Raw genomic sequence first — 22643 nt, forward strand, 5'->3', positions numbered from 1 at the left:
ACATTACACAATTTTAGTATGCAGATAGATTCTTACATGAGCAGTCCTACAGTCTCATGACTAATGACAGAAAAATCAGAGCACATAGGTAATACAATTTCTGGAGATATCTCTCTCTCTCTTTTTCAATTATTCACACATACACACACACACACACACACACACACACACACACACACACACACACTCACGACTAACAACGCACATTTTGCCTGGGAATCTAACTGACATTCGAGTGGAAACATAATCGTTGAAGACAGATTTAAAATATAACATTAACAAGAAAATATTAAGAAAATCAGACATTATGGTATCATAATAGAAACCAAATACATTGTAGCAGAAGAAGAAAAAAAATGAAACAAAGTTGTCAATACAGAACTAATCAGGGAACTCATACCAAACAAGTAAATGACTACGTCAAAAATACATGCACGTGTGCAGACAAACAGGAAGATAACAAAGATGTACTAACAAATAGATCATAAGGCAAAATCTATAGGAAATGCGACACAGCCAAAATTAACACGTAAGTTGACGGTAGCGCTCATGGATATACTGGAATATTTGAACAAAACAAATACCTACTATAAAAATGATGTTGTAGAACTTAGGTCTGATCCTACAATAGAGTCAAAATTTAACTGAAAAACATTTACCAAAAACAGAAACGATTGCCTTCCTTTGTTGAGCCACCAGTTTTCTGGCTGGTTTGATGTGGATCACCATGACTTCTTCTCCTTTGCAAATATCTTCATCTCAGAGTAGCACTTGCAATCTGTGCCCTCAATTACTTGCTGGGTGTAGTCCAGTTTCTGCCTTACTCTAAGTTTTTACGTTTTGCAGCTCCTTTTAGTATCATGAAAGTAATGTCTCGGTGACTTAACAGACGTCATATCACCGAGTCCCATTCCCTTGTTAGTGTTTTCTATTACCACCTCATTTCTTAACTTATTAGTGTATCTAATTTTCCACGTTCTTCTGTACCTCCGCACCTCAAATTCTTCGATTCTCTTCTGTTCTGGTTTTCCCACAGCCCATTTTTCACTACCATTCAATGCCATGCTACAAACGTACTTTCTCAGGAATTTCTTCCTCATATTAAGGGCTATGCTTGATATTGGTACACTTCTCTTGGTCAGAATTTGACCAGTGCTAGTCTGTTTTTTATGTCCTCCTTGTTCTGTGCATCATGGGTTATCTGGCTCCCTATGAAGCAATTACTTTTTACTTCATTTATTTTGTGATCACCAATCCTGATGCTAATTTTTTAACTGTTGTCATTTGTAACACTTCTCATAACTTTCGTCCTTCTTCGATTTACTCTCACGAATCCAATAAAAAAGGTTCAGCAGCACCAAACCTCAGTAACTGGTTAAAAATGTGTAAGGAAAAACTCAATATCAAGGACGCTCTCACACATCACATTGCAAAGATTGTGCTTTAAAACAGCTGAACGTTATGAACTAGAGAACAGATCAGGTACACAAAGCTCTCCAGTACTAACCAAAAAACTGCAAGTCATGGACATCCCACCAATTGTACAGCTGATTTCCTTTGATGTTCAAAGACAAGCTGTTACTCTCCATTAATCTATTCTATAATTAAATATGCACATCAAGATAGTCAGTGAAGTCAGATCACTAACAGCGTGAAAACAGTAAGCATTACTCACTATTGACAATGACTGCAGTTCTAATTATTTCTTTATCTCCTTTCCTTCTGGTATTGTAATGGAGCCTTGTTATTTTGGCAGCCTGGGGGCTTTAAGCTGGCTCGTGAAAGGGAAGTTTCACTTAGGCGAACAGAATAGTTTGTAACGCCGGAAATGCATGTCCTCCTATTTCCATCTATTGTACTATTATTTTTTTCCTTGTTTTGTTACCTCAAGATATGACATTTCTGTCTCTTTATATGTTGTAATTGTTTTACTGATTGTATATATATATTTATGCACTTATGTCAATGTATAATTGGTTTGTTTCGTAAATATTATTTGTATTTTTACGCTGGGTCTTGCCTAGGGAAAACTGCTATCGAACGATTACATCGATGGGTCGTGTGAAGAATCAAAGTGTGTAGGATCTCTGGTAGTGTTAACTCTGCCGCGTGGAGCGGGGGCAGAGGGAGTCTGGCTGGAGGCGCGAGTGGAGCAGGTGTGTTGTGTGAAGCTCCCGCGAGTTGCCGCGCTTTCGGGGTTTGGCAGCATGTAATTGCGCTCGACTTGCGATTATAGTTTCTGACATGGTGTCGCGGTCGGGGAGCATTAGCTGGCGCACATCAAGAGCCCGTTTCGTCTGGTGACCGTGTCGAGAAGAAGGCGCGCCAACATCCAGCTTCTGCAACAGCGACGGCCGACAATGAGTGACTGTCGCCACATCCTCGAATCGACGACTTCAAACCTTCAATCAACCAACAAGGAAGACTGGAAGCACGTAAAGTTTTAGAACTGTATGGCAGACCTCAGCTTTTCAAACTTTTAAAATTGTTGAATCACAAAATTACAGCAACTTAGCATGAACTTTTGTTGCTCATTGTCCCAATTGCATTACCAAGCAGGGTCCCTTCCTTTTCCGAAATGAACCCGAGTGTCGTTGAAATTCAGACGCCAGCATTAAAGTACAATCATTCCATTTCACTGCTTTAATTTCAAAGTTCAGTTTAAGTATTCATAGCTGGCTGCAATATTTAGATTACGGAAGCACAAATTAAGAGTGCGAGTTTTGTTACCGTATTTTAGCTTACCTGTGACTGCAGCTCAGCTTGGTACGTACTAAATCTTACTATTGTTAATTGTTCAGAATCATTTAATTCAAGTTCAAAGCTAAATCTCTTATTTCTAAATTGCGTAGATTCAAGTAGCTTTTGAAATGATTGTTGAGGTAGTCCAAGACTAACCGTATTTTACTGAATTTCGATGTGCTTAAGAAAGAAAGCTTCTTATTAATTTCAGTCACTAAATTAACTTTCAGTTTTCCGGTTTTATTAATTCTTTTGCTAAATTAAGTCAGAGTGCAGCGAAAGTTATTACTTCTGAGAAACTTTCAGTTTTCACACTATACGTGTCAACCTTCAGTTGCCACGCTTCTAGTGCTAATTATATGTGTAATTACCTTTCTTTTTCAGTTACTATAGTAATTGTCCTTAGGACTGGCGACCGTAATTTCCCCCAAATCTCAAATATCTAATTACCGCTAGTTAATTGTTAACGTAACGGCAGCACATTTACTTTCTTCATTAACTTTACCCCTTTTCAAAATTAATTTCCACCAGTTTCATTTGCATTTTTCCTTTCATTGAGATGTAACCCTTTCCTCCCTCTTTACCGACAGATTAACTTCGGTGACGAGTGCTTTTTCCCAAATTTCCATTAGGTACACGCGGTTTAATTTTTCACTTTCATTAAGGTCGATAAGTGAGGGGGAGGTTACACGTGGCGACCTGGTGACAGGACACGAACCTACAATCTTCGGATACGAATTTTGTATGGTGCAAATCTCGTAACAAAGTACTGGTTACGTACAGGTCGTTACGTCAGCGAGAATAAGTAGTGGGAGTAATCCTAATTATATTTGAGATTTGGCATTTATATTGAAAATTATTAAATGAGTGAAGTCAACCATTGCCAAAATTTGGTAGACTTGGATACGGAACAATCGGTCGAACAGTGGGAAACGCGCACGGCGGTACCCATTGTTCAGGGACAGGCGGCTAGCATGAAAGACGCGACCGCCGAAACGCAACAAAGAGCAGAAATGGAATTCCAAACTTTAGAAAATGTTTCGGAATCGGAAGTGGAAATCAAATCTGAATGCCTTGATGACGAATACGGGGGGACAATTAAAGAGGAAGCCGCTACGGAAGTAAAACCGGTAGTTTCCTGGAATTTAACTGATTTATTGAATGTTTTGATTAACGAAATCAAGAGTCAATCGGCCAAGCAAGAAGATCAGGCTGCCAAGCTAGAAGCTCAGTCTGAAAAATTTGTACGGATGCTAGACAATCAGAACAAAGCTATTAACGTTGTTATCAACAATGTTGGAGTTGTTAACACAAAAGTTGATAAAATCAAAGAAGATATTGTTGTAATTAATACCGAAATCGGTAATCTTAAACAGGAAATGATAGGCGTTCAGGCGGAAATTGCGAGCATAAATACTCGTTTTAATTCCGAAATTAGCAGAATCGAGAAAAGTGTAGGAGAATCAGTTGCTCCGATCATCGAGAATAAGGTGACGGAACAAATTCAATTAGTGAAAAAAGAGGATCAAAAGAAGGTGGAAACTTTAAAGGCTTTAGTATCCGAAGTAGATACCAAAGTGACGAAGCAGGCTAATACCTGCGAAGAGAAAGAAAGGGAAGTAGAAACGCTTGCGACAACCACTTGCCAAGTAATTACGAGAGTGTCGGAATTAGAAAAGAAACTTGACGAAAAACAGAGCTATGTGCCAATCTATGCACATAGTTCGGAATTGTTGACGAAAGAGGAGCGGTTCGACCCCTTGAAAAAAGGCGGTATACACGCGACGGATTTCATTAAGAATTGTGAAAGAGTTTTACCCAGATCATGGACTAATGACAGAAAAATTAATGCGGTTATTGATGTGTTGGATGGTGATGCCAAGCGTTGGGGCTTAAACCTCAACATTACGAACCTGACTTTTGACGACTTTAAAAATTTGTTTCTGGCTGAGTACTGGTCAGAGCAAAAACAGCAAAGTGTCTGGCGCGAATTTGTCGTATCGAGGCCTTTCGATGCGAATTCGCGCGGTTCGATGAAGGAGTTTTGTGAGGGCTGGATCCGCAAGTTGGAATATTTGCGTGATCGCCGCACGGAATCCAAAATAGTCTGGGAACTCTACATGAAGCTTCCAGATGATACAAAACGCTACGTAGAAAGCAATTACAGGACAATCAATGATTTCCTGGAAAGAGTTGAGGACGAGGACAATTGGCGCAATAATCGCGATACTGGTAGAGGCCGTGGTAACAACAACGGGTACCACAGCAACCACAACAATGATAACTATGGGAATAATGCATACCGCAATCTTGGCAGCAATAACAATAATGGTTCGGGCCGTAATGACAATCGGTACAATGTGAATAATAACAGGAATGACGGAAACCAGTATCATACTAACGTGATACGGGCTTCACAGAATAGTAATAACGCCAGAGGGTATGATCAGCCGCCTCAGCAGCATCCGGGGAGCGTATCTGCTGGGACGAGACAGGGAAACCATTAGCCGCGCCGGTGAGGGGCCGACCGGGCGTGGAGAAATTTTGGCGGCCCAATAACAGGAGAAAACCCAGGTGTCGTCGTTATGAAAATTCCGTGTGGAATAATCAACGGCTGGAGAGTGTGCCAGTGTTAGGAGAAAGGAGTGCGCCCACAAGTAGTAGATCAGTTGTAGACACGGCAGTAGAAAATACATTCACTGTCAGTGAGAACAATGTAAGTAGTGTTCCGGAAATAGATTATAAAGTGGCAGCTGTAACACCAACAGCAGAACTGGAGATTGAGTTTAAGAATGATTCGCAAGTGTTGAGAGAAGATCAGATGTCGGATAAAACGTCCGTCATCGAGCGAGGGGATGCAGAGAGGGATGAGGTCTGGTTAAGGCAGTTCGGTCGCTTATACAAGGAACTAAGAGATTATAGGGGCCTGTATGGGAGAAGTGTTTATGGGGAGCGCCTGCAGGATTTTCCGCGTCTCGTTCCGCAGGAAGATAGTGTTTGTGAAATGATAGAAAGTTCTGGCCCTAACCGGCAAACTTTACCAGAAATAGTTGATGTTAATGGGGAGCACGAGCAAGATTCGTCGTGCTTCGTCCCGCAGGAGTTAGATGTTGAAGTAGTAACGGAAAGTTCTGGCCCTAACCGGCAGACTTTACCGAAAGTTATAGTGGTAGAAGTAGCCGACCCATCCGACGCAAACCTCCAGTTTAAACATTGCGAGAGTATTAAGGAGAAAGATTACGAAAATTTTAGTGATAGCCGGACACAATTGGTAGAAAAGCACATAGATTACAGCGTGTATGAGGTTAGAGCTGACATTATACGGTCAGACGATAGCAGTGTGGGTTGCGCAGATCTAGAGGAAGTAATTGCAGATACTACTGGGCATATTTCTCCAGGTAGATTGGCAGATGAGATCAATCTGACTAAAGAGGAATCAACGAAGATGACAATTAGTGAATTGATAGCAAAGCAACACTCACCAGTTGACGAGTTACAGGAAAAGGTTTCGGTATTGGAGGCGAAGCTATAGACTAAGCCTCAGGACAGACGTGTTGAAATTAAAACTGTATGTGAACAGAGGCTGAAAAAGCCGCCAGATAAACCGGATTTAGGATCAAAGCCGGATGGTTTTTTCTGGAATGACCTGGATATAGACGAGGATTTACTGTGGGAAAATAAAGAAACAGTCGAGGACAAGTGTAGACAGATAGTAGTGTCTGTTAATATGCATGACCTACAACTAAACGTGTTGATTGACACCGGTGCAGAATTGAGTGCTGTATCTGGGAAAATATTTGAGTTACTGAAAGACAGACCTGGCATCGTAGTTATGCCAGTAACAGGAGTGAAAATTATCGGTGCTACTGGGAAGGCCAGTAAACCGGTCACAAAACAGATTTTTGTCAACTTCGAGATATGTGGGGCACGATTTGAACAAGAGTTTGTTATCGTGCCAGACTTAACTACGGAAGTAATTATCGGGTTGGATTGGCTATTAAAGTACCGTGCAGTGATTAACTGCGAAAGCAAAACTTTGACATGTATGTCACTAGATAAAACGATGGTAGTTGGTTTTGACGAGGCAGGAGACGGTGTGCATAGGCAATACCAGCCTATACACATTGTTAACTGGCCGGATGACATTGACGTAGGAATGAGTTTGAACTGCCGTAACATGAGGAATTTCGGCATTGACAAAAGTGTAGAAAGTTAATTGGAAGAGATAAACAAATTCCCTCCACGGATTAACATTAGTATTGGTGTGAAAAAAGATCGTTTGCGAGAAGTAATGAAGCTAAAAGCCGATGCTCGCATACGTCGTCATGACGCTAAAGCGCGTTTTGCTAAGTTTGCAATCGGAGACTTAATACTTGTAAAAGCTCATGAGAAATCGAGCGAGATAGACAATGAAATCTCTAAATTTAAGTTTGTTTATTATGGACCATATAAAGTCATTGGTATACCTCACACAAATGCTTATTGCTCAGAGTATCCAAGTTCTGGAAAACTATTAGGTATACGGAACATTGTAGACTTGAAATTGTACCAACCTAGGATCGATTAATACCACACAATGGGTAATTTGTACAGTATGTAATATAGAATGTAAGATTTAAGGATGTGCCATGTTGCGATGCTTTTGCCTGACCTAGAGGTCATTAAAGAACTTGTATTAACAAGTAATTAATTTTTGATTAGACGTTTTAACCAACTGAAAAATCCGAGCTGCTAGTTTAAGTTTTCAGCTGAGTCACAGTAGATTAAGGAATGTAAATATGCTTTTGTAACTAGCTGTCAGATTTCATGAATGTGTGTTTTATTAGTCATTGCCGATGTACTTAGACGCTGTTTTAAGTTTCAGGCTAGTACATGCGTCAGATGATGGACGGTGTTGAGTTATCCACTGTGATAGTATTAAGGGACTCCTTGAGATTACTCGGGAGTGAGTTTTTCCTAAAGAATTCAGTGAAACGGACGTTCTGGAAATGCCGTTACGCAAGGGAGTGAGATCAAGCGTGCCGCACAGGCGGGCGCAACAATACTGGCGAGGCGGAGCCGCTGTCGGCTCTTGTGCCGCTGTCGGCTCTTGTGCCGCTGTCGGCATTCTTTGTACTTGCGAGTACGGAAGGCGGAATTGTTTTTCTTCCTGGACAGCTGGAAATTCTACTATCAATATTTATGGTTTTTTCGATCTGCTGAATATTATTTTCTTGTTTAGCATTAAGTGGACTCTCATGGCGAGAGTATTAATTATGAAAAGGTTATATAAAATGTGTATTCTATGTAATTATTAATTAATTTGCGTATTTTGATCTACCTGTTTTTATGACCATGAAATCTGATTAATTTTGTAAATAGTATTCCATTTATTGATAGTGTTACGGATTTTGATGATTTTGGAATAGCTAAACCATTTTCTATATTTTCTATGAATTTTAATATGTTGTCAACCTGTTTTATTTTGTGCAAGATGACAGAGTGGAATAAGATTAGGAGTGTCTCCATTCAATTATTATGGTCTAAAAATTGATTTATGGTTAATTAGACGAATGCTAAATTTTGTTGATGTTTTGAGAATATGCATTTCCGCTGTTTCTTTTTTGGGACATTTTCAGAGTCTGTTTACGTTACACGAACATCCTCAGACAATGTGTGGCACGTGTAACGCCGGAAATGCATATCCTCCTATTTCCATCTATTGTACTATTATTTTTTTCCTTGTTTTGTTACCTCAAGATATGACATTTCTGTCTCTTTATATGTTGTAATTGTTTTACTGATTGTATATATATATTTATGCACTTATGTCAATGTATAATTGGTTTGTTTCGTAAATATTATTTGTATTTTTACGCTGGGTCTTGCCTAGGGAAAACTGCTATCGAACGATTACATCGATGGGTCGTGTGAAGAATCAAAGTGTGTAGGATCTCTGGTAGTGTTAACTCTGACGCGTGGAGCGGGGGCAGAGGGAGTCTGGCTGGAGGCGCGAGTGGAGCAGGTGTGTTGTGTGAAGCTCCCGCGAGTTGCCGCGCTTTCGGGGTTTGGCAGCATGTAATTGCGCTCGACTTGCGATTATAGTTTCTGACATGGTGTCGCGGTCGGGGAGCATTAGCTGGCGCACATCAAGAGCCCGTTTCGTCTGGTGACCGTGTCGAGAAGAAGGCGCGCCAACATCCAGCTTCTGCAACAGCGACGGCCGACAATGAGTGACTGTCGCCACATCCTCGAATCGACGACTTCAAACCTTCAATCAACCAACAAGGAAGACTGGAAGCACGTAAAGTTTTAGAACTGTATGGCAGACCTCAGCTTTTCAAACTTTTAAAATTGTTGAATCACAAAATTACAGCAACTTAGCATGAACTTTTGTTGCTCATTGTCCCAATTGCATTACCAAGCAGGGTCCCTTCCTTTTCCGAAATGAACCCGAGTGTCGTTGAAATTCAGACGCCAGCATTAAAGTACAATCATTCCATTTCACTGCTTTAATTTCAAAGTTCAGTTTAAGTATTCATAGCTGGCTGCAATATTTAGATTACGGAAGCACAAATTAAGAGTGCGAGTTTTGTTACCGTATTTTAGCTTACCTGTGACTGCAGCTCAGCTTGGTACGTACTAAATCTTACTATTGTTAATTGTTCAGAATCATTTAATTCAAGTTCAAAGCTAAATCTCTTATTTCTAAATTGCGTAGATTCAAGTAGCTTTTGAAATGATTGTTGAGGTAGTCCAAGACTAACCGTATTTTACTGAATTTCGATGTGCTTAAGAAAGAAAGCTTCTTATTAATTTCAGTCACTAAATTAACTTTCAGTTTTCCGGTTTTATTAATTCTTTTGCTAAATTAAGTCAGAGTGCAGCGAAAGTTATTACTTCTGAGAAACTTTCAGTTTTCACACTATACGTGTCAACCTTCAGTTGCCACGCTTCTAGTGCTAATTATATGTGTAATTACCTTTCTTTTTCAGTTACTATAGTAATTGTCCTTAGGACTGGCGACCGTAATTTCCCCCAAATCTCAAATATCTAATTACCGCTAGTTAATTGTTAACGTAACGGCAGCACATTTACTTTCTTCATTAACTTTACCCCTTTTCAAAATTAATTTCCACCAGTTTCATTTGCATTTTTCCTTTCATTGAGATGTAACCCTTTCCTCCCTCTTTACCGACAGATTAACTTCGGTGACGAGTGCTTTTTCCCAAATTTCCATTAGGTACACGCGGTTTAATTTTTCACTTTCATTAAGGTCGATAAGTGAGGGGGAGGTTACAAGTTGTAAAGATGTTTCCTGCTGAAAGCCATTCTCCACACACGTGGAGAGCAGAGACGGACAGTCTGCCCCCCGGTATAGCAGGAGTGTCGAGTGAGGCCGAGCAGCATGCCATAAAACTGCGTTGTGTTAGATGCGAAAGGCATCATTTTCAACTATGATAAGAATGAAATCTACCAGTGGAGTATCGGGAGGGTTTTTGATTAGTAATCAAAGCGTCCTCCCGGATTCTAACCCCGCCACCGCTCAGATTTTAAATAAAATTCAGCAGAAGTGGCACCGAAGACTTTTGATATAAGAAGTCACCCTAATTCAGACAATAGTTTTGTCAAAAGGGGTAGAGGAGCGGACAGAGGTTCAGAGCACACCCTTGGTCTTTGGGTGGAAAACTGTCCCTAAAGGAGGGATAATCAGCAATTATTAACGGCATGGGGATGCAGAAGGCAATACAAACCACTGCACTAAAGACACATAACGTATATCCACAGGACAAGTGGCCTGCAACTGAAGAAGTATTACCGGGATCTATCCATTGGCAAAATATTCTAGAATTGTCACCCATTCAGATCTCCAGAAGAGGAGTGCCATGTGGGAGGTGACCATGAGAGAAACAATCGCTATCCAACGAAAGGATAACATTCTACGAGTCGCAGTGTAAAATGACAGCAGTTTAAACATGATGAGGAACATAGAACATCTGAAAAAGGAAATGCTAAGGCTCAGTCTAGACATAGTGGTTGTTAGTGAAGTGAAATGGAAAGAAGACAATGATCACTGGTCAGGTGAGTACAGAGTAATACCAACTTTGGCAGAAAATTGTGTAATTGGAATATAGTCCGTAATGAGTCGGAAGATAGGTCAGAGAGTGAGCTACTGTGAACAGTTCAGAGGTAGAGTTGTAGTCAGCAGATGCGACAGCCAACTAACAGCGAAACGATAGTTCAGGTATACATGCTCAGATCGCAAGACTAATATGAAGAGGTAGGATATAGAACGGATAACTCTGTACATAAAGGGAGATGAAAATCTAATAGTCATGGGGAATTGGAATGCAGTTATATGGGAAGGAGTAGAACAAAGGGTTACGGGAGACTATGGGCTGGGGACTGTCAATGAGCGAGAAGAAAGATTAATTGAGTTTTGCACTAAAGGAATGAGCGAGAAGAAAGATTAATTGAGTTTTGCAATAGATTGCTGCTAGTAATAGTAATTACTCTTTTCAAGAATCATAAGAGAGTGAGGTGTAATTGGAAAAGGCCAAGAGGTATGGCAAGATTTCAGTTAGATTACGTATTGGTGAGGCAGAGATTCTGAAATCAGATAATGGATTGTAACACATACCCAGGAGCAGATATAGACTCAGATCACAATTTAATTGCGACGAAGAGTATGGTAAAGTTCAAGAGACTAATTATGAATAATCAATTCCCTAAGAAGTGAGATATGGAAGAACAAAGAAATGAAGAGGTACGCTGTAAGTTCTCTGAGGCTACAGATACTGCGACAACGAATTACTCGTTTGGCAGTTCAGTTGAAGAGCAACAGAAATCTTTAAAAGGGCAGTCACAGAAGTTAGGAAGAAAACCGCCGGCACAGAAAAGATAACTGCGAAGGAACCATGGGTATCAGAAGAAATACTCCAGTTGATCGATGAAAGAAGGAAGTTCCAAAATGCTCATGGAAATTCGGGAGTACAGAAATACAGGTGTCTCCGAAATGAAATAGATAGGAAGTGCAAGGAAGCTAAGGCGAAATGGCTGTATGAAAAATAAGAAGAAATCGAAAAGTAAATGATTGTTAGAAGAAGAGACTCATCATATAGGGAAATCAAAACAACCTTTGCGGATTTTAAAAGCTAGGGCGGTAACATTAAGAGTGCAATGGAAATACAACTATTAAATGCAGAGGAAGGAACGGATAGAATTTTATCATTATGAGAGCAGTGAAGGACGGTCGGCTTTAATTGTGAAAAACCATTCATAAACCAAGATCGCAGAATATAATTGTTATTCAAGACAACCGAGTTCTTGGCTTTTGAATCGTTTTTAACAGATAGCGAATAGGTGGAAAGAATACGTTGAATGCCTCTGTGAGGGGCATGAGGCCTGGGGAGGGGGGGGAGGGGACTTTTGTGACAGTGTGATGAAAGAAGAAACAGGAGTTGATATAGAATCAGAATTTAAAAGGCTCTAGAAAATTTAATATCAAATAATGCAGAAGAGTTGGATAACATTTCATCAGAATTTCTGATATCAATGGGAATGTGGCAACAAAACGACTTTTCACTTTGGTGTGTAGGGAGTACGAGTTGGGCAATATATGATCCGACTATCAGAAAACATATCTTCACAATTCCGAAGAGTGCAAGACCCAACAAGTACGAAATTCATAACACAATCAGCTTGACAGCCTATTCATCCAAGTTCCTGACAAGAATAATATACAGGAGAACGGAAAAGAGAATGGAGGATGTGTTAGATGACGATCAGTTTGGAAAGGTAAAAGCATTAGAGAGGAAATTTTGACGTTGTGTTTGGTGATGGAAACAAGAAAGAAGAAATGAAGAATCGCTCACAGGATTTGTCAACCTGGAAAAAGCGTTCGACAATGTAAAATGGTGCAAGATGTTCTACATTCTGAGAAGAATAGGGGTAAACTATATGGAGAGACGGGTGAGATACAGTGCGTACAAGAGACACAGGGAATAACAACAGTGGACGACCAAGAACGAAGTGCTGGGATTAATAACAGTGTAAGACAGGGATGTAGTCTTTCCTCTACTGTTCAGTCTGTACTTCGAACAAGCAATGACGGAAATAAAAGAAAGGTTGAGGAGTGGAATCAAAATCAAGTTCAAAGCATATCAACGATAATATTGGCTGATAACTTTGGTATCCTGATTGAAAGTGAAAAAGAATTAAATGACTCGCTGAATGGAATGAACAGTCAAATGAGTAAAACGATCGACTGAAATAAAAAGTGAAGAAATATGAATATAATTAGAAGTACCAGAAATGAGAATAGTGGGAAACTAATCTTCAGGAACGGTGATCTCGAGGTAGAGAGCGTTAAGGAATTCTGCGACATAGGCAGCAAAATAACCCATGATGGACGGAGCGAGGAGGAATAAAAAGCAGGCTAACACTGGCAAGGTCATTCCTGGCCAAGAAAAATAGACAATATCAGACATAGTATGAAGCATAGCAACAAGGGCATACCTGGACAAGAGAAATAGACAAGTATCAAACACAGTATCAAGCACAGACCTGAATTTAAGGAAGAAATTTATGTGGGTGTACGTTTGGAGCACAACATTGTATGGTAGTCAAACTGGAGTCTTCGAAAACCGGAAAAGAAGATAAAGAAAGCATTTTAGTTGTAGTGCTACATAAGAGTGTTAAAATCAGGTGGACTGATAAGGTAAGGAGTGAGAATCTGTGAGGTACGGAATATATGGGAAACACTGGATATAAGGATATTGCTTCTTTTGGTTAGTATAGCTCAGTGTCGGACAGACTTTTAAAACAGAGCACCTCGTGTTCCTGCTGCTAATAAGTCGAGTACACCGTTCGTTTGTTATATATTTTTACAAGCTTCCAACAGGAGCGACTTATTTACAGATACATGTGTAGTTACTAGATTATTTTTGTAATTCCTTAAGTGTTCAAATGCTTACTAGGCACAACCTTTTATTAACAGCGTAGCGTACAATACCGCCACTGTTATCGACTGTCGTATCGTACAGTATTTTGTTTGTTTTGCTTGGTGTAGCTCAGTATGAGTTAGACTGTCAGTGAGAGAGCACTTCGAATTCCTGCTGCTAATAAGCCGAGTACATCGTTCGCTTGTTATATATTTTTACGAGCTTCAAACAGGAGCGATTGCAGTAACGGATAGAAACTGTGATTGCTGTGTACAGACGCGAGCTTAGTTTGCGTCGCTTCGCCCACAGCTTTAGGCTGCAATGGCTTCTTTCACACAGCTTCAGGCTGCTGCCAAGGAGCATCACTGTGGGGGGTCGGACACGTGGATGCGAGGGACGTCTAGTACGTCCCACGTGTCCCATAATCGGTCCACTGCTGTGGCCGCCCCAGGTATTGGCTGCACAGAGGTTGACCCCTCACCTGTGGTCGAGTGGGAGAACATTCCAAAGTGTGGCAAGCAGCGAAAAACATTCTGAGGGTCCGATCGCAGGCCCCTACCCCCCCCCCCCCCCCCCCCCCCCAGGTTCGTTTGACGAACAGGTTTTGGGTTTTATCTGTGGCTGACGATGTCTCTATGCCAGATGCAGTCGTCCACCCTGTTACAGGCTAAGCTTCTCGGCTCACAAGGTCTGGGCATTCACAGAGAGTGGGTTTGCTGCTGGTTGGGAGTTCCAACGTTAGGCCCATAATGGGGCCCCTTAGGAACATGGCTGTCAAGGAGGGGAAGGAAGCCAGTGTGCACTCCGTGTGCATACTGGGGGGAGTCATTCTGGATGGTGAAAGGGTGCTTCCGTATGCCATGAAGAGTACAGGTGGTGACTCACGTCGGTGCCAATAACGTGTGGCTTTGGATCAGAGGAGATTCTGTCTGGTTTGGGGCGGATGTCGAAAATGTTAAAGACTGCCAGTCTTGCTTCCGAGATTAAGGCGGAGCATCGTCGATGGAACCGACTGCGGTTCTTTGATGCAGAGCCGAGTGGAGTGTCTGAATCAGAGGCTCAGACGGTTATGTGACCATGTAGGCTGCCGATTCCTTGACTTGTACCATCGGGTGGTGAGTTTCTGGGCTCCACTTAATAGGTCAGGAGTCCACTACACACATGAGGAGGCAACACAGGTACCAGGGGTGGTGTGGAATGGACTGGGCGGTTTCTTAGGTTAGAGGGCCTCAGGGAACCACAGAAAGGGCGTCCATCTAAAAGGGGGTAGGTAAAACAGAGTAAGGTAGTTGTAGAAACGATCGGTATTGTAATTGTAAATTGTCGTAGTTGTGTTGAGAAAGAACCAGAGCTCTAAACACTAATAGAAAGCACTGAAGTTCAAATAGTTATAGGTACAGAAAGCTGGCTAAAGCCGGAAATAAGTTCACTGGAATTTTTTTCAAACGATCTAACAGTGTTCAGAAAGATAGATTAAATACATAGGTGCAGGAAAATTTATTGCCGTCAGAAGTAGTTTATCTTGTAGTGAAATTGAAGTAGATAGTTCCTGCGAAATAGTATGGATAGATGTCATACCTGATAATCAGACTTAACTATTAATTGGATCGTTTTACCGAGCCCCCGACTCAGAAGATATAGTTGCTGAACAGTTCAAAAAAAACTGGACTCTCATTTCAAATAGGTACCCCACTCATACAATTACAGTCAGTGGTGAGTTAAATCTACCCTCGATGTGCGGGAAAAATTACACTTTTAGTGCCGACGGCAGGCATAAAACGTCATCTGAAATGGTACTGAATGCTTTCATATAAAATTATTTTGAACAATTAGTTCATGAGCCCACTCTTTCCGAAAACATAATTCACCTCCTAGCAACAAAGAATCCTGGACAAATAGTGAGTATCGTGACAAATACAGGGACTAGCGACCACAAGGCTGCTGATCTGAATACCGCAACACCTACAACCATCAAAAAGAAACGCAAAGTACATCTATTTAAAAAATCTGATAAACATGCTCTTAACGCATTTTAAAGACACAGTCTTCACTCCTTCCGATCTGATCATGTAAACCTATAAAGGTTGTGGAATGATTTCAAAGAGATAGTATAGACAGCAATTGAGAGATATATACCACATCAACTAATAAGTGGTGGTACAGATCCCCCGTGGTACACAAAACGGAACAGATCACTGTTTCAGAAACTGCGAAAAAATCATGGCAAATTTAAAAGAACGCAAAATCCCCAAGTCTGGCAAAGTTTTGCAGAAATTCTAAATGTAGCGCGTACTTCAATGCGAGATGCTTTTAATAATTTCCACAACGGAATTCTGTCTCCAAATCTGGCAGCAAACCCAAAGAGATTCTGGTCATACATAAAGCACACCAGTGGCAAGACGCAATCAATACCTTCACTGCGTGATAACAACGGTGAAGTCACTGATGACAGTGCCACTAAAGCAGAGTTATTAAACACGGTTTTCCGAAATTCCTTCACCAAAGAAGACGAAGTAAATATTTCTGAATTCCAATCAGGATCAACTGCCAAGATGAGAAACATATATGTAGATATCCTCGATGAAACAAAGCATCTAAAATAATAAAGCTAAGGCCTCCGGTCCAGATTGTATACCAGTCAGGTTCTTCTGAGAGGATCCTGATACAATAGCTCCATATTCAGTAATTATAGACGTTTATTAACGACATAGGAGACAATTTGAGTAGCCATCTTAGATTGTTTGGAGATGATGCTGTCATTTACCGTCTTGTAAAGTCATCAGATGACCTAAACGAATTGCAAAATGATTAAGATAAGACATGTGAATGGTGCGAAAAGTGGCAATTGACCCTGAATAAACAAAAGTGTGACGTTATTCACATGCGTACTAAAATAAATACACTGAATTTCGATTATGCGATAAGTCATACATGTCTGAAGGCTGTAAATTCAACTAAATACTTAGGAATTAGAACTACCAATTCCCTAAATTGGAACGATCACATACATAATGTTGTGGATAGAGCAAACCAAACACTGCGATTCATTGGCAGAACACTTATGAGGTGCAACAGGTCTACTAAAGAGACTGCTTGCATCACGCTTGTCTGGAGTACTGCTGTGCGGTGTGGGATCCGCATCTGGTGGGACTGACGGATGATATCGAAAAAGTTCAAAGGTGGGCAGCTCGTTTTGTATAATCGCGAAATAGGGGAGATAGTGCCACAGATATGATACGTGTATAGGAGTGGCAACCATTAAAACAAAGGGATCTTCTCATGAAATTTCAATCACCAATTTTCTCCTTCGATTGCGAAAACATTCTGTTGGCACCCATCTACATAGGGAGAAATAACTATCACTATAAGATAAGGGAAACCAAGGCTTGCTCAGAAAAATTTAAATGCTCGTTTTCTCGGCGTGCCTTTCGAGAGTGGAACGGTAGAGAGACAGCCTGAAGGTCGTTCATTGAAACCTCTGCCAGGAATTTCATTGTGAACAGCACAGTAATCACGTAGATGTACATGTAGATGTAGAAGAAGTGACAGGGTGGTAGGACATCAGTTATGACATTAGGTAATAACTTCCACGGTACAAGAAGAAACTGTAGAGGGTAACACGTGCAGACGAAGGCAGACATCGGAATATATCCAGCAAATAATTGAGGACGTATTTTGCAAGTGCAACTCGGAGAGGAGAGGAGAGGAGAGGAGAGGAGAGGAGAGGAGAGGAGAGGAGAACAGAGGAGAGGAATTTGTAGCCGGTTAAATCGAACCAGTCAGAAGACTGATCACACAAAAAACGTTCCGAAAGATAGGAGAAAACATGAGGCAATGAAGCGTGAGAGCTGTTGTTCACACTTTGAGACCAACTACTTAGAGGGATACCAGCTCTCGGATTCTGGCCATTTACACCGTTATTTAAAAGGGTTACTGGCACGTATGTAGCTGTCAGTATCTTCACGAGTAAAACATATGAAAAAAGAATCAATCTTCGGGATCAGTTTTTCACATTTACTTTAGTTTCTCAATATTATTTTAAAATAATGGTGACAGAAACCATGATGCTGCTCTCAAGAAAAAATGTGAAGTTCGTCATTGAGGAATTTCTTCCTCTTGTGCTTCCAAAATTTGTTGCTTACACACCAAACATGACATATTTGTAGCAGAATTACAGTGAACTGGGAGACGAGCCGGAAGTGTCATTTTGGCTTTGCCATTCATGACAGAAAGTGTTAGTTTTCTGCCGGCTGCAGTGGCTGAGCAGTTCTAGGCGCGTCAGTCTGGAACCGCGAAATTTCTACAGTCGCAGGTTCAAATCCTGCCTCTCGTATGGATGTGTGTGATGTCCTTAGGTTAGTTAGGTTTAAGTAGTTCTAAGTTCTAGGGGTCTGATTACCTCAAATGTTAAGTCCCATAGTGCTCAGACCCATTTGAACCATTTTGTTAGTTTTCTAATGTCTCTTTCGAAATATATTTAGAAATTGATAACAGATAGCAATATCAGCCAAGGGACTGGTAGCAACACGTCTGTATATTGTTGTCATATGGAAAATGTCCCGTTCTCAAGTGTTATCTGGCTCTCGTAGCGAGAAAATTGCGGCACTGCCTAAATTCGGGTGCTGTCTTTTTTATATAAAGTTGTGGCCCGAGCTATGCTCAGGCTTGGTAGTCAAAGTGTTAAGCCCAGTAAGGACAGCTGGCCGATTCTTTTTCACTTCATTTCTTTCGTATATTTTCATTCATTACATACTTAAATAGTATTTTGTATTACGACTAGAAAAATTTGAGAAAGAGGGGGAGAGAAATAGAGAGAGAAATACACACAAAAAGACGAAATTTAGTTTATAAACCACAGTCATAAATTGCAAGTAACAAGACAATACAATCTTAATTAAGCCAAAATTACATATTTAATTAACTAGGCTGTTCTTTGTAAATTAAAAATCCTTTTACTGAGTAAAAACAATATTCCATCAGAAACGACTTAAGGTTACATTTAAACTTTATTTTATGTCACTGCAATTTTAACTCAAGAGCTAGACTATTGATTAATTTAACCATTATCTGTGAAACAGTTTCCTAATACAATACTGTTCTTCACTGAGACATGTTCTACACTGAGCGATCTGGATATTACTGATGCTTCTTGTAATGTGGCTGCGGATATGCTTATTTTCTCTTTTGTTGTAGATGTCCAATACTGTTTGATAGATACTCATTTGCGAACTAGATACAATCACACTTGCAAAGGCTCGGCAGGTTCATTATTTTCAGATATGTCAAGTGTTATCTACAGGTTTCCAGTTTCTTTATGTTGCAGACAGCCCCGATTGCTCTTTTCTGCATCCTAAAGATTTTTATGCTGGTGGCTGATTTTCCGCAGAAGATTGGCCCCCACTAGAGTAATGAATGGAAGTATGCATAACATACCTTAATGACTGTTGACGTGCCAGCGTTTTAACTTTACACATAAAGAACATAACAAGCTTATGAAAGCTTTTTCCAACGTTTTTCACATAACAGTTCCATTTCCAGTTGTCTTGTACCCATATCCCAAGAACTTTAGTTTCAGTGACTCATTGAATTAATGTGTTGTTAAGCTAATGTTAAAATTCATGTACAAGTAGAGAACAGTGGAAATTCATACAGACAGTTTTTTCTTTATTTGTTATCATCTTTTTTTTTAAAAAAAAAACAACTATTATATAGGGACATTGAAGCGCCCATTGTTACTTTTGTAGAGATTTTGTCAGCAGCTGTTCTTAAATTGCTAGTGTCATCAGCAAATAAGATCTGTTGTTTCACTTTAATAAAGTCCTTTAAATCATCAACATAAAGGAGGAACAACAAAGGTCCTACGACAGAATGCTGTGATACTCGATACTTCATTGGTGATTCGTTGGACATATTTGTTGTTGTAGTTGTGATTATATTTTCTGTAATGCTATCGTACCTTAAAATCACCATTCACGGCCTGTCTTCTATATGAGATCTCTTCCGCTGATAAGGGATCGCCCTGACAACTTTTTGTGGTAATTTTTTAATAAGTAAGATATGATCAGTTAAATTAAATGCTTTTGAGACATCTAGGAAAATACCAGCAGCATGTTCTCTATCATCCAGAGCTTTAAAAAGCAGCTTCCAAATCCTCACACATAGCTCTTTGTATAGATTTGGATTTCGTGAAGCCATCCTGATGTAGTGAGAGTAATCAATTTTTTGTAATATGACTCTGACGCCTGTTGTGAAAAACTCTTTCAAGAATTTTGAAGAAAAGGCTCAGTTTGGATACTGGACGACAGTTATATTTCCAGTGATCCATTTTTTTAACAGAGGGGCTACTTTAGCTGTTTTCAAGCTATTAGGAAAGGTTACAGTTCAAATGGATGTGTTTACTATATACATTACTGGTTTTACTATATAATCAGATGACACTTCAAGTACATATTCTGGCACACCATCCATCTCACATGTATATTTGCTTTGGATGACCGAATTACATGCTTGATCTCTGTCTCTGTTGTTGTTTAAAGCAATGTAAGACTTTAGCGTTTAAATAATTTGGTAGACACATAGGTCTTTCTTCATACTGATTAATCCTCTTCTTTCTCACAGTAAATTCTATATAAAAAGAATGCAGATGCACATTTTGAAAACTATTTTCATCAGTTTTACTGTAGATATCCTACCACCTTTTCCCCTGACAAAATAAAAATTCTGATGTTGTCATCACTGAAGTCTCTTTTTACAGTTGTTTTAGTTTTTGAACTCCATTTCCTGTTATTGTTTATTTCATTAGACAAGAGCTAAGTTTCATGATCACTGAACTCACATTTATAATGTTGGTGTTATAGTTAAGGTCACATAGTCTTATGAAAATGTGGTCAACAGCAGTTTTACTTTCGAAGGTAATTGTAGTAGGATAGATGACTCTTCGTATAAAATAAAAACTATTGACTACGTTTAACATCTCATTTCTATGATCTGAAATTTGAAAGAAGTCTACATTTAAATTTCCACAGAAGAGCACTTTCTTTCTGTCATATTTTGCATTATTAACGTCCTTTCGAATTTTTTAATGAAAATTTCCTTTACCCAAATCTGTAGTGTTACAACTAAGATGTTAACATCTGTCACATCAACTATAGGTAGTTCAAAGTTTTTGTATCTTGCTAAGTTTTCATACGTTTCTGTTGCCATTAATTTTTAACAGTCTTTTACAGAAATAGTTGTTCCACATTTTGTATTGCTTCCACAATAATAACTGGCAAGTTTGTATCCAGGAATTAGAGTTGACACAATCTGGTCTTTGTCTAACCAATATTCAGACATAAATTTAATATCAATATTTAGTTCAAGATTCACTAATTCAAACTGCAGTAACTTATTTTCTAGAGATTAAACGTTGTGGTGTTGTAGTTTTAATTATTACAATACTTTTCTGCTGACGTAATTTTATCATTAATTCTAATGTTTACTGATGTTCACTTATTCTACAAAAGTTTCCTTATATTTATTTTGATCACTAAAGTCACGAGAATATTTGGTAGAAGATGATACAATATGTTTTGTCACTTCACTTGCATTTGACATATAACGATTTCATGTCACTGTTTCGACTACTTTTCGTGTTATTAATTTTTTTTCCGAAGCCATTCTAATGGCATCCACTCGAATTATGAAACCTTCAATCAACGCCAAGCGGTTCTAGGCGCTACAGTCTGGAACCGCGCGACCGCTACGGTCGCTGGTTCGAATCGTGCCTCGGGCGTGGTTGTGTGTGACGTTTTTAGGTTAGTTCGGTTTAAGTACTCTAAGTTCTAGGGGACTGATGACCTCAGAAGTTAGGTCCCATAGTGCTCAGAGCCATTTGAACCATTTCAACCAGCGTCACTAATATCTGGAACATTAACGTTTGGAAACTGTTCGGATATATTCGAGAGCTGTTCATTTGTAGATCTAATCTCTCTGTTCACACATGATCATGGCGCTAAGTCTCAATCGTGTGTTTCTCCAGACATCGCAAGCACTCCATTAATTCTTAACAAGTTACTGATGTTTCGTTTCAGTACACGACATTTGAGCCACTAAACTGTAATATGAAATCCTTCGACGAGAACTTACCGATTTCCTCCGAATGAAAATGCTTTCTTACTTGACAGAGGGATGCACAAGGCGTGAGGAATCCTATCGCTTCATTTACACGAAAAGCGATCTGACGTCCGTGACAGTCGGCAAGAAACAGAAGCTTCCTCAGACCAATAGAGCCTGAATCATGTTGGCGGATATGTTGAGGTGTAGGAACGGCCTCACACTGAATCTGAATGTCTTCATGCTGAGGTTTACAGACAGCAGTGTATCCGAGAAGTGTTTCTGGAGCACGCGGTGTTTCCGTGTGTTCAGTACGATTTACAAAACACCGTCGTCACTGAGTGCATCAAATCTATTAATGGAATACTCGAGAGCCTATTTAATACATCAGTACATGGTATTACACTTCCACGTTTTTGTTAAGTCCTCCTTTCCATTCAGTGAGGAGTCTACCTTTGGACATCGAAAATGAAAGTTTGTCACACACTCTGCATATAGAATACCACTTTTAGCTATTTTCACTATTTTTCTGAGACGCTATCACATTTGCTTCCACAGGACCTAGTAATCCAATCAGTATCTAATGACTGCTCACTGTTTCTTTTATTTACACATTTACTGTTTTGTTGTTAGAATTTGTCGTATGTAACTCTTCTTAAAGCACAGGAATAATTTGAAAGTTGCAGTCCTTCTTCTTTAACGTTTGGTAAAGCCATATTCAGTACACCTTTCGTAACAGCATATTTCCTTCTTGGATTTACAGTTGCCCACGTGGAATGATACACAATATTACAGTTTATGCACATCACCCCTTCTACAGAATGTGTTTTGCTGTGACAAAGTCTTGATGTCGGCTCTCTTTATTTATTCAGCCATGTACTTACT

Source organism: Schistocerca americana, chromosome 1 (genome assembly GCF_021461395.2).
Source record: "Schistocerca americana isolate TAMUIC-IGC-003095 chromosome 1, iqSchAmer2.1, whole genome shotgun sequence".
NCBI lineage: Eukaryota > Metazoa > Arthropoda > Insecta > Orthoptera > Acrididae > Schistocerca > Schistocerca americana.